The 13,007-nt window shown below is 49.2% G+C and overlaps 1 protein-coding gene and 1 long non-coding RNA gene across 5 annotated transcripts in view; one reads left to right on the plus strand and one right to left on the minus strand.

Moving 5' to 3' along the window:
- Positions 1 to 1,958: 1,958 nt before the first annotated feature.
- On the minus strand, positions 1,959 to 12,999 carry LOC129406466 (uncharacterized). 2 transcript variants are annotated; one of them, XR_008631010.1, is made up of 3 exons: positions 12,871 to 12,999; positions 8,249 to 8,486; positions 1,959 to 2,960 (listed from the first exon to the last, which is right to left on the minus strand). It is a non-coding gene; the product is annotated as an uncharacterized LOC129406466 (long non-coding RNA). The 2 variants fall into 2 exon arrangements; XR_008631009.1 differs by lacking the exon at positions 1,959 to 2,960 and adding an exon at positions 6,548 to 7,416.
- The window catches only part of ZC3H11A (zinc finger CCCH-type containing 11A), a 38,352-nt gene continuing 37,804 nt past the window's right edge, over positions 12,460 to 13,007 (plus strand). The window contains exon 1 of one of the 3 annotated variants that reach the window (XM_055144305.1): positions 12,460 to 12,558. The gene's annotated coding sequence lies outside the window, so the exon portion shown is untranslated. The remainder of the gene's footprint in view (positions 12,559 to 13,007) is intronic. The other 2 variants (XM_055144304.1, XM_055144306.1) reach the window with 2 other exon arrangements.

Below are 13,007 nucleotides of genomic sequence, written 5' to 3' on the forward strand. Positions count from 1 at the left end.
CCTTTTCTTTTTTTTTTTTGCTTTTTGGGTCACACCTGGCAATGCACAGGGGTCACTCCTGGCTCTGCACTCAGGAATTACCCCTGGCGGTGCTCAGGGGACCATATGGGATACTGGGAATCAAACCCGGGTCGGCCGCGTGCAAGGCAAACGCCCTACCCGCTGTGCTATTGCTCCAGCCCCATATTCCCCCCTTTTCTATGATAATACGGAGGAATCTTCTGCTTCTCACACTACACCCAGCGGTGCTCAAGGCTTACTCCTTCTCTGTGCTCAGGGACCACTTCTGGTGGGCTCAGGGAACCATATGGCGTGCCAGGGATCGAACCAGGTGGGCACCTGCAATGCAAATGCTAAATGCCCTACCCACTGTACCATCTCTCCAGGCCCTAGGGTTTTATTTTCTAAGATTCTTTTACTTTGGTCAATCACAATCTAAAAAGTATAATATATAATTTTATATTTTTGAGAGAGGAAACGACTACATTAATGTAATAGACTATATTATTGTAGCTTTTTGAGTCACACCAGCAATGCTCAGGGTTACTCCTGAGTCTGCACTCAGGAATTGCTCCTGGCGGTGCTTGGGGGACCATATGGGATGCTGGGAATCGAAGCCAGGTAGGCCATGTGCAAGGCAAATGCCCTACCCGCTATGCTATTACTCCAGCCCCTGGACTATATTATTCTATTTAAAAATATTTCTTTGCACTATATTATTATAGGACTGGAGTGACAGCACAGCAGGTAGGGCATTTGCCTTGCATGTGGCTGACCTGGGTTCGATTCCTCCATCCCTCTCAGATAGCCTGGCAAGCTACTGAGAGTATCCCACCTGCATGGCAGAGTCTGGCAAGCTACCCGTGGCATATTCAATATGCCAAAAACAGTAAGAACAAGTCTCACAATGGAGATGTTACTGGTGCCCGCTTGAGCAAATTGATGAACAATGGGACAACAGTGCTATTATTATATTTTACTGCACTATATTATTACATTTTAAAATATTTTATTTTTGTGTTTAGAAGTGGTGCTATGGATCAAACCCACAGCCTGACGCATGCAAGGTGATCAATCTTCTATTGAAACACATCCCAGCTCTATTTTATTCTTTATTATTGCTTTGTTGTTGTTTGGGGGTCATGCCCAGCAAAGCTCAGGGATGACTCCTGACACTATGCACAGGGATCACTGCTGGTGGTGGTCTGGGGACCATATATGGTGCTGCCATGACCGTGCTCTTATCTTATACTTATGGTGCTTAGCTTGTCTCCTTTTGATGCCAGGATAGCTTACAGCTTGCCCTGGGTCCATCCAGTCCCTTCATCAGAACCCTGCTTTTGGGGTGCTAGGAACTAAGGGCAACTGCAGCTCAAGGCAAATAAATATGAATGTCCAGGAATAAATATTATTGGAGTCAATTAACTCCCATGTTACAAAGCATAGCATGAACTGTCTTCCTGTGCCTATACAAAAAGCATAGCATGAACTGTCTTCCTGTGCCTATATGCTAAATAAACCATACAGATGACATAAAGGAAAGAGAATAGCAATATAGGATTAGTACTGCTTGATGGAATTGGGTGTGCCTCAGGGGCACTGTTATGGGAGTAGCTCAATAAACTAAGCTCCCTGTTGGAGGAGTAAGGACAGCTCAAAGTTGTTCAACAGTGCGGGGATTGAACCCAGGTTAGCTGCATGTAAGGCAAGTGCCCTACTTGCTACACTATCTCTTGGCCCCAGTTACTAGTGTTAATGTGTCTGTTTCTGGGATTCTTTTTTTTTTTTTTTTTTTTTTTTTTGCTTTTTGGGTCACACCTGGCGATGCACAGGGGTTATTCCTGGCTCTGCACTCAGGAATCACTCCTGGCGGTGCTCAGGGGACCATATGGGATGCTGGGAATGGAACCTGGGTCGGCTGTGTGCAAGGCAAACGCCCTACCTGCTGTGCTATTGCTCCAGCCCCTGGGCTTCATTTCTTAATTAACCTTTACCAGTGTTAATTGAGCAACAAAGTACAGGAACCTCCGGTAAATGGTAAACTAACCTTTACCACATATTGGGGAAAACAACAACGAAAGATCCCATTGCAAACATCTTCTAAGGGTCTTGAAATGCGTCCCCTGCAGATAGCAAAGGATACTGTTGCTGTATTTTGGAAAGAGAACTGTCATGGCAGACGGGGAGGCAGTCTACAGAGAAGGCAAGACAGAAAGCCAACACAGCAGGGACGAGTCTGCGGCAACAACTTGGAAAAGGTGCTACAGGTCTAAATTTAGCAGAAGCAATGGACTGAAAAAAGAGTGTAGGCTGAGGAAAACTTAAGCCAAAAAAAGTCAGTCGGATTTCATAAACACTTCTTGGTGGAAAGTGAGAAGAGAGAAAACTTCTCGTTCAACCCAAGAGTCCTTCGGTTGGGGTGGGGGGGTCGTAAGTGACCCAGACAGTGCTCTGAGGCCCTGGGGTTGTGATAGTGATTCTCTGACAACCAGGCCAGAGAATGTGGTGCTGCTGTTAGGGTCTGGAGTCGATAACTTCCCCCTCTCCAAATCTGCACAAAGATTTCAGCCAGTAACGTAACATACAAGTGGAGTTTATTAAGCCAGCGAGCTGGGGTCAAGCTTCTAGGCACGCAGGCCCAAGCAAGACGACGAACAAGGGAGAAGCCGCCAGTTTTCTAGTCAATGCTTACATTGTAGCCCACGCTTACAAATTCAAACAAAAACGTAAGTGAAAATGGCAAGTTTCAAAATTCAGAAGAACACATCATTTCAAATAGTACAAACAAATAGTTACAGATAGGTCATCTAGACATGTTTCCAGAACATTCTGGCGGCTGCCCGCCCCGCCTGAGTCCCTTCTGTAGATAACGGATAGTGGTTATGGAACTATTTGCCAAGGCCGAGTTTTCAGCCCGGTTGTCCTTCCCGCACAGATGGCCAGGGGGAAGACGTGGGGTTCTAAGAAAAAAAAAAAAAGGTTTAAGTAAAACAAGACGCGAAGCAGGAACCAGGCATGATGGAGTTGCTCCTGCCCCGCTCCGTGTCCAACACTGCGCTGGCACATAGGGCAGAGGTCTCCTGGACAGTCCATGGGACTGGGGACCTCCAGGGCCACCCCTGGTGGTGTTCAAGGACCTGCAGGGGTGTCGGGACCCCAGGTTAGGAGCTTGCACCCTAACTCCTTTACTACTGTACTGTCTCCAGACCCAACTCCAAGATTTCTGATCTCAGTAGGGTGGATGCAGCAGGCAAGGGGTACCACCCACTCAGACAGAGGCTGCAGAGAAGGAGGGGGTGTGGGGGAAAGGCCTTGGAACACTGAGTTGTTCTGTTTGCTTGTTTTGTTTGGGGGTCACACCTGGCAGTGCCTGCTAGGGGTTTCTCCCGGCTCTGCTCCTGGATCTGCACTGAAGGATCACTCCTGCTGGGCTTGGGGAACCAGATGGGGTACTGGGAATTGGAACCGGGTGCCTCTAGATGATCCCAGTGAAGACTGCTGTAGGGAGTTGGTGGATAACACTGGGTTGTCCGTGCTCCTCCCACAGGGATCTTAAGGCTTATTGAGCTACTCCCACAACAGTGCCCCTGAGGCACACCCAATTCCATCCAGCACTACTGATCCTATACTGCTTTTCTCTTCCCTTTATGTCATTTGCATGGTTTAGTTAGCAATGTCCTTTTGTATAGACACAGGACGACAGTTCATGCTACGCTTTGTAACATGGGACTTAATTGACTCCAAATAATATTTTCTCCTGGACGTCATCATAGTTACTCGACTGAAGCCTCAGTTGCCCTTAGTCCCTAGCACTCCAAAAGCAGGTTCCCGGTGAAGGGACTGGATGTAGCAAGCTGTAAGCTACCCTGGCATCAAAAGGAGACAAGCTAAGCGCCATAAATATAATAAGTTAAGAGCATGGTCATAGAACAAACTCTGTCATGACCCAGAAAGAAGTAACTGAATAAGGACCCTGCCGGGATTAGGAAAGACTAATCTGGCCTGAGGACTGTGGTCTGGAGTGTATAGTGAGATGTCCCCAGGAAGAGCCAGTCTTTAAGCTTAATATATCTCTTACTGTGTTCATGGGCTAGAGCGATAGCACAGGGGTAGGGCGTTTGCCTTGCACGTGGCCGACCCGAGTTCGATTCCCCCATCCCTCTCGGAGAGCCCGCAAGCTGCCGAGAGTATCCCGCCCGCATGGCAGAGCCTGGCAAGCTACCCATGGCATATTCGATATGCCAAAAACAGTGACAACAAGTCTCACAATAGAGACGTTACTGGTGCCCGCTCAAGCAAACTGATGAGCAATGGGATGACAGTGACGGTGTTTATACAAAATGACTAGAAATATTATAAGAAGTATATTTACTATGATTGTTTAAATGGATTACTAGCTGAGGAAAGGGGCTCACAATACACCCTGGATGGAATCCTGCCCTTGAGCGGATCTCCTCGTACTCTGGAGTGCTGAACCCTCAGATGAGATTCTGGCCTTGAGTTAACCTCCTAGAACTTCCCCTGGAGGAGCGGCTTTACATCTATTTGTTGTTATGAAAATGTTCAAGCCCACCTATGTGTGCCCCATGCTTTATGATTTCTATATAACTATGCTATAAGGGTAAGAGGGGACTAGAAAGAGAGGGACCTTGGGACTTTGAGGTCTTTGAGGATTAGAGGGACTCTGAGGACCAGGAAGAGGACTAGATGACAACGATGACTGGATGTAGGAGACTATGAGACGATGACAAGACGAGGAAGAACATGTAACATGGTAGAGGACTTTGAGGTCTACGAGCAAACTAGGATGATGGAACTATGATGACCGGGACTACGACCAAAACTATGACCATGATTGTGCTGTAAGGGAGAGACCAGATTACACTGGGGAGGAGAGAGAGAGAGAAATAAACTGACTACTGACCAGCCTGCGGCCCGGGCCCCATTTCTCCGTTTCCCCCAGTCCTTCGTCCATCTGTCACCGTGGGCCGTCTAGGGGAATGGTTCTCAGCCACAGAACACTCATGTGTCTACACACCTACACTTTTTCCGTGGAGACTCACAGATAGTTGGTCAGAGAACTGGGTCAAAGATACAAATCAGATTGGAGAGTCACCACATAATAATTAATTCATGGTTGAAACCAAGAAAATGGTGGAAATCACCCAGACAGCGTGTGAAGTAAGAAAGATGAGAGCCATTTCCCCAGCCCCTTAAGAGGTAAGAAAATCATATACATACTACGCTGTGGGAAGTAACTAGAAAAGGACAAATTGCGAGTATAGGACTGAGGGTCTGGAGAGGTCGTACAGGAAGTAAGGCATTTGCCTTGCTTGCAGGCGACCTGGGTTAAATCTCTGGCATCCCATATAGTTCCCTGGACCCGCCAGGAGTAATTTCTGGGTACAGAGTCAGGAGTCGGACCCGAGCATTGCCAGGTGTGGCCTAAAGACAACACACACACACACAAACAAAGCAAAACACCCCAAAACAAGTCTAGGACGGAGGGGCTGGAAAGAGAGTCCAGGTGGTTAGGGCACTTGCCTTGCATGCAGCAGACCCCTGCTGGCTCTCCCCCCCCCCCCCCCCCCCCGCACAACCTGGCCTCCTGTGCACCTCTTGGGCCCCCAAAACAGATGGACTCAAAACGTGTACGCAATGCAGGCAGGCGTGTGTTTGAGCCCCAGCCACTGCAACGGCAACAGCCGGGAAGGGAAAGGAAGAGAGGACAGACATGTTTTCAAACCTGGAGTTTTGCTTCTCTTGCAAATCATAGAATGTAGCATAACTGGCTGTGCATTCCCTCCTGACGAGAAAGGGCTGTTTGAGTGGGAACAGGGTCACTCCTGATGGTGCTGGGGGTGGCGGGGGGAGGGCACGCGATATAAGGAACAGAATCTGGGCTTCCTGCATGCAAGGCGTGTGCACTGCCCCTCGGAGTCACTGCCCTGGTCCAGGGCATCTACTCTTACACCTGGCTTGCCACCATCACATACATATATGTCTACTCCTGTAAGCACTGGAGTTTGTAAACCAGGCTCTTTCCCTCTTTTTTTGGGGGGGTGATGTAGATTTGGGAACACACCTGGCTATTGTGCTCAGGGGTTATTTCTGGCTCCACACTCAGCAATTACTCCTGTCGGTGCACGGGGGACCATATGGGATGCCGGGGGTCAGCTACATGCAAGGCATATACCCTATCCACTGTACTATCACTCCAGCCCGGCAGCTCCGTTTCTTTTTTTTTTTTTTTTTTTGTCATCTGGACTTTATTCTTTATTGATCTAATAAAATTACATTAAGAATTGAAATGAATTATACATTATTGTGCTCATGCTTCCCCCATACAAAGTTCGAGAACCCATCCCTTCAGCAGTGCCCATTCTCCACCACCAGTAAACCCAGCGTCCCTCCCACCCTCCCCAGTCCCATCTCCCCCCACCCCAAACTGCCACTATGGCAGGGTATTCCCTTTAGTTCTCTCTCTCTGATTAGGTGTTGTGGTTTGCAATAAAGGTGTTGAGTGGCCACTGTGTTCAGTCTCTAGTCTATATACGGCCCACATCATCTTTCCCCCACATGACCTCCGACCACATTTTACTTGGTGATCCCTTCTCTGAGTTGCCCAGAATGAGAGACCAGCCTCCAAGCCATGGAGTCAACCTCCTGGTACTTATTTCTACTATTCTTGGGTGTTAGTCTCCTAGTCTATTATTCTATATTCCACAGATGAGTGCAATCTTTCTATGTCTGTCTTTCTCTTTCTGACTCATTTCACTTAGCATGATACTTTCCATGTTGATCCACTTATATGCAAACTTCATGACCACATTTTTTCTAATAGCCCGGCAGCTCCATTTCTAAGCACGGCTTGACACTTGGTGTACACTGCCTAGTTGTTATTTATCTTTGCATTTATCCAGTCTTTCAGAGCAGTTTCACATACTTTCCTACTTGGGGTCTCCCACACTGCCTAAGAGAGTGACCTTAGCAAGGGAGAGCACTGAGTGTAGAGTAGAGGGTAATGACAGTGAGAACCAACTCTGACTTCCCTGTTTTTGATTTTGTTTGCTTTTGGGTCACCTTGGTGGCCAGGAACTACTCTGAGCTCAGTGCTTGGGCAGCTGCTGCCAGCAGAGCTCAGGGGCCCAGACGGTGCCGGAGACCAAACCCCAGCCTCCTGTGTGCAAAGCATGTGTTTCAGTTTCTTGGACTATTTCCTCAGATCTAGTCAGACTTTCCTTAACTAGTCCAACACCAATAGAACCGTAGCTACTCCGTCCCACAGAGAAAATCCAAGGGGGAAGAATCTACGAATTAAGCGAAACAGCATGAGAAAGCTCTAGAAGAGTGGGTGTATTGCTCAATAGTAGAATGTGTGCTTCTTGGCATAGGTGATGCCCCAGGTTCAATCCCCTGCACAAAAGGAGGGAAAGAGGAAGGAAGAAAAAAATAGTAAATTTGGAAGGTGTGGGGAGGGGAATATACACACACATTCACATATACATAAATAAAAAGAAACTCTAATCGCAATCACTGTCACTGTATCACTGTCATCCCATTGTTCATTGATTTACTCGAGCGGGAGCCAGTAACGACTCCATTGATCTCAGCCCTGAGATTTTAGCAGCCTCTCCTTACTCGTCTTTCCCAATGATTGGAGGCTTCTTTCAGGGTCAGGAGAATAAGATGTTATTGTTACTGTTTTTGGCATATCGAATATGCCACGGAGAGCTTGCCAGGCTCTTCTGTGCGGGCCGGATACTCTCGGTAGCTTGCCGGGCTCTCCGAGAGGTATATGTATTTACTTCCCCCTATGATGATGTGCAGCATGGCCACAAAGTGGTGGTGCGGTCCAGGAATATGTTCACTCAAGTGTGAGGCTCGGCCCGAGCGTGTGAAAAGTGGCTTGGAATATGGCAGGGTTGGGTAGTGGAGGTTGGCTGCTGGGGCTGGGTCCCTTGGGGAGGGGAGAGCTCTCACCTGTCCCCCTCTGGGGCGCCCCGAGTGAAAACAGCCTGGTGTGGAGTCTGGTGGCATGGTTATGGGGGCCTCATTTTACGCGCCCTACCAGGAGAAACAGCTGTGAGCTCTGGATAGTGGCCCATGAGGAGGTTATAAGACGCCGGCAGGAGGTGGCTTATGGGTGTGACCCCAGGGTCGCTGGAGACGGGGGGAAGCAGGCAGAGGATCTCTGCTCCCAGGTCCTGTTGAGCCCAGAGTCCAAGATCACAAAGTTCCGCATTACCTGGGCTCCGTGGGACTTCGCTCATGCGTGAGGCTCAGTCCTAGCATGTGGAAAGCGGCCTGGAGCGTGGCGGCGGTGGGGTAGTGGAGGTCGGCTGCCAGGGCTGGGTCCCTTGGGGCAGGGAGGGCTCTCACCCGGCCCCCTCTGGGGTGCCCCAAGTGAAAACAGCCTGGCGCGGAGTCTGGTGGCGATATCCTAATCGCGATATCATCCAGTTTCTCAGCAGAAGTTAGACAGGCTCGTAGAGAGTGGAAAAGCATATTTACAATCACAAAGGACGAAAGTCTCCAGAGCTAGAGAGCTAGTACAGAGGTTCGAGCATTTGTCTTGCATGTAACTAACTCTGGTTCCCTCCCCTGTCCCCCAAGCAGGGGGACTGATCAGGAATGATCCCTGAGCACAGAGCTTCCTTCTGGGGAAGGAAGCCCACTGAGGGCTTCCTTCTGGCTCCTCACTCAGCCTGGAACGCACCTTCTCCATATATGGTAATACCCACTACTCCCAGTTCGTTGCTCAGGGGTTGCTCCCAGAGGATCATGAGGTCCTAGGGATTGAACCCAGGTCTCCTATATGCGAAGCATGTGTCTAGCCTGTTGAATTTGCTCTCTGGTCCAGAAACGATCTTTTTTTCTTTTTTTAAAGCAGCCGTACCCTCAGTGCTTAGTTGAGGGGTATTTGAATTAAAGACTGAACTCAGGGTTTTGCATGCTTCTTGAGTCATACCTCCAGCAAAATAATTTTAGTAGTGTGAGGGCACTAGAACTTTGGTGGTTGAGTGCAGGAGGCTCAGAAAAGTACTCCCTAAAGAAAGGGACTCTCATTCATTGCTGGTGGGAATGCTGATTGGTTCAGCCTTTTTGGAAAACAATATGGACATTGCTCAGAAAACTAGAAATTGAGCTTCCAAATGATCCAGCAATACCGATCCTGGGAATATACTCTGGGTGCCCAAAAACACAATACAGAAAGGCATCTGCACTCCTGTGCTCATTGCAACATACTCACAATTGCCAGAATCTGGAAATAACCCAAGTGCTCGAGAACAGATGAGTGTTTAAAGAAACCATGGTACAGCTATACAAAGGAATACCATGCAGCCATTAGGGAAACTTACGTCATGACATTAGCTTATTCATGGATGGACGTGGAGAGTATTGTGTTGAGAGAAATGAGTCAGAGGGAGATGGACAGACACAGAAGGATCATACTCATTTACGGGATATAAAAAAACCAAACAAACATAGAAACATAGTATGAGGGAAATACCCAAGACAGTGAAGATGAGGGCCAGCAAGAATGTTCAAAGTTAGGGAGCTTGCTACAAGTTGTTGGGGAGGGCAGTTAGGACAGGGAAGAGACCACTATGACAATGATAGGTGGAACAATCACTCTGGATAAGAACTGAGTGCTGAAAGGAGGTAAAGGGACATACATGGGCGTGGGAGAGAGGGAAGAGGAAAGAGAGAGAGACAGACAGAGAGCGGGAGAGGGAGGGAGAGAGAGAGAAGCGTATGTCATAAAGGCAGGCTGGGGGGGACAGGGTGAGAGGGAAACTGGGAACACTGGAGATGGGAAATGTACACTGGTGAAGGGTTGGGTGTTGGAACATTTATGACAAACCTAATCATGAACAACTTTATAACTGTATTTCAGGGTGATTCAATTGAAAAAAAACAAAAGAAATGTACTCTCCGAGTTTTATGGTATGGAAGACTAATGGTAAATTAATGTGTATTTTAGAAGAGATACCAGGGCTGGAGTGAGCTCAAAGGGCGCGTGTTTATATTCAGGGGGTTTGGGTTCAATCTCTGGTACCTCACGGTCTCACAAGCATTGCTAGGTGTGCCCGCCCCCCTACCCCACAAACGTCTAAAGACTGATATACTTTTTGTCTTTATTAAAAACATCACCAAATTATTATGCAAAGAGGCAACAGAAGATTAAGCAGGCAAGTGCAAAGAACATACTATAAAGTAGCAGTTTTCCCCCTTTTCATGCTTTGAAGACTGATACTGGTGATTGGTGGGCACTTAAAAACCACTTATAAAGGTTAATAGAGGGATTTCTATTTATTGGCAAACAATAGTATGACTTTATTATTATTTTTTTATTTCTGGGCCCCCACAGCAATGTTCAGGTATTACTCCTGACTCTGCACTCAGGAATTATTCCTGGTGGGTTCAGGGACCATCTGGGATGCCAGGGACCGAACCCAGTTGACCATGTGCAAGACAAATGCCCTACATGCTATACTATTGCTCCAGGCCCCTGACTTTGAAAAACGTTTCTATAGGGAGGGCCAGGGCGACAGGACGGTGGGTAGGGCGTTTGCCTGGCACAGTCAACCTGCGTTGCATCCCCAGCGCTGAATTATGGACCCCCAGCTCACCAGGAGTGGTCCCTGAGCACAGACCCAGTGTGGCCCAAGAAAGAAACAAAACAGAGAGGGAGGTAGGGGAGAGAGAGAGAGAGAGAGAGAGAGAGAGAGAGAGAGAGAGAGAGAGAGAGAGAGAGAGAGAGAGAGAGAGAGAGAGAGAGAGAAATGAGAAACATGGGGACATGGGGAGTGGAGACGCAAATTGAATGATAATATTCACTATTTTAGTATGTTATCTTGAACATACTGTATTTCGTTCATTTTAAGACAGATGCAGGGCTGTGGGTGTCTTGAAGGTCTGTGAACTGTGTCTGACAATACCTTAGACTTGATGGCATGTAACTGTATGTGTATGATTATGTCTGTGATTCTACAGTGTCTCACTAAGGATGCAGTTTGGGAACCCAAGGCTAGAAACCCTTCAGCTCTCTGAAAAGCTTTCAGTTCAAGTGAAAACCCCAGAAAGTGGTTGCTAGGAAGCTGCTGACTCAGTTTGGTTGACATGGCGACCAGAGCACTGTTAGGTCAGACAGGGATGGGACCTAGTATTCTACTGGCTTCAGCCTTAGAAAGGAGCTGACGGCTCAGGTAGGTGCTCCTTTGACCTGATACTGACCCTGTCCTGGGTTCGTTGGGACTCCTTCGCCGAGAGTAGCTGGTGGACCGTGTCCAAGCGGAAATAAAAGGTACCTGGAGGTCCATCTGCTTTACCGTTACATGTAACCTTTACCTAAACTCAGTTAAAAAGCCTCTAACCATGTTCTGTTGAGCTTGGTTAGACGCTCAGCCCAGAAGGGATCTTGGCTCTTTCTATACATGGAGAAATATTTAAGTATACTTGCATACTAAAAGGGCATAAAGAATCTATGACAAATTAATGACCTTATATATATTACAGGTATGAGATGAAGATTTAAACTATTTCTGTAAATATATTTTAATAGCGCCAGTGTTGTGTATTTTGTAAGGAAACCAAATATGGTAAAACATCTAAATGAGAAAAGACAGGGCAATATTAATAACTAAGCAAGAAAGACAGCTGATACTTCTCTTATCCTCTCCCCCCTCCCCAAACTCATTTTGTTTTTTTGGCCACATCCAGCTGTGGCCAGGGATGACCCCTGGTGATGCTCTGGGGACCATATGGAGTGCTAGGGTTGGCCACACGCAGGGCAAGCGCGCTACCCGCCTTACTATTACTCCCACCCCCCTCACCGGCTTTCTAATGAACATAAATTATTTTTCCAACACAAAAAACTGCTTATAGAAATAAATAAATGAACCCCCAGTCTAATTCCACGTGCTTAAGAAAAACGTTGCAGGGGGAAAGTCAGATACTTCGGGATTAAATCCATACACAGTATGGTGGCTTATTAAAAACTTTAAAAAAAATGGGGACACCGCGATTTATATATAATCCTGCAGACAGGCTTTTTCACGCACAGTGCCCCAACACCCTTGGACGGTTTATTAAGCAAAGGCTTTGGTAGGACTGGTTCTCGCGGCCCCCTTTCTTCCTCATTGGAGCCCGAAATATTTTTTATTATTATTATTATTATTTTTTTAAATCAAAGCCGGTTCCAAGAAACCGGTGGCTTTGGAAACGCGTTCCACGGAGACGCAGGGCGGGCTCCTGCGGCTGAGCTCCGCCCCGCCCCGCGACCCCGTGACCCGGAAGCCGCCATCTTACGCTTCGCCTCCCCGACGAAACTACATCTCCCAAGATCCCCCGCGGCGGCCGCGGCGCGCTGGCACTTCTACTGGCCGGGCGTCGGAGCCGGGCCTGTCGCCGGCGCCATCTTTGACGCTGGCAGTCCGCGGGATTCTGCGGGTTGTTGCTGCTGCGAGGACGGCGGGCGGCCGCGGCGGCTCCGAGAGAAGAAAGACGTGGCAGCAAGTGGGACTCGGGGTTCGGTAAAGTTTCTGTTCTCTGGTAACTAGACCCGCTCTTTTTTTTTGGATCCCCGGGTGGCTTGGGGCCGGGGAGGTCGGGGGCGCGGGCGAGGGGAGTGGCCGCGGCCTCCCTCCCCTCGCCCCTGGGTCGCGGCCTAGCCCGGGGAGTCGGAGCCGGCGGCCCCGCGCGCGCGGCCTCCCCGCCCCCCGCGGGCCGCCGCCCGCTCGCCCGCCCGCCCGCCGGGCAGCCCCCGGCCCCCGCCCCCGCGGCGCCCGCGCCCCCCCGCCGCGCCCCTCCCCCACTTCCGGTGCGCGGCCGCCGCCGCCGCTGCCCGCCGCGCTCCCGATTCACCTCCTCTCGTTCCTCTCCAGGGTCCGCGCGGCCCGGGCCGGGGTGCTCAGCCTCCACACACCCAGACCAGCCTCCGACCGTGCTCCGGTATCCGACCCCCACGCGCCCCTCCCCGCGCCCGCCGCCCCCCGCGCCTC

Source organism: Sorex araneus, chromosome 7 (assembly GCF_027595985.1).
Source record: "Sorex araneus isolate mSorAra2 chromosome 7, mSorAra2.pri, whole genome shotgun sequence".
NCBI classification, from domain to species: domain Eukaryota; kingdom Metazoa; phylum Chordata; class Mammalia; order Eulipotyphla; family Soricidae; genus Sorex; species Sorex araneus.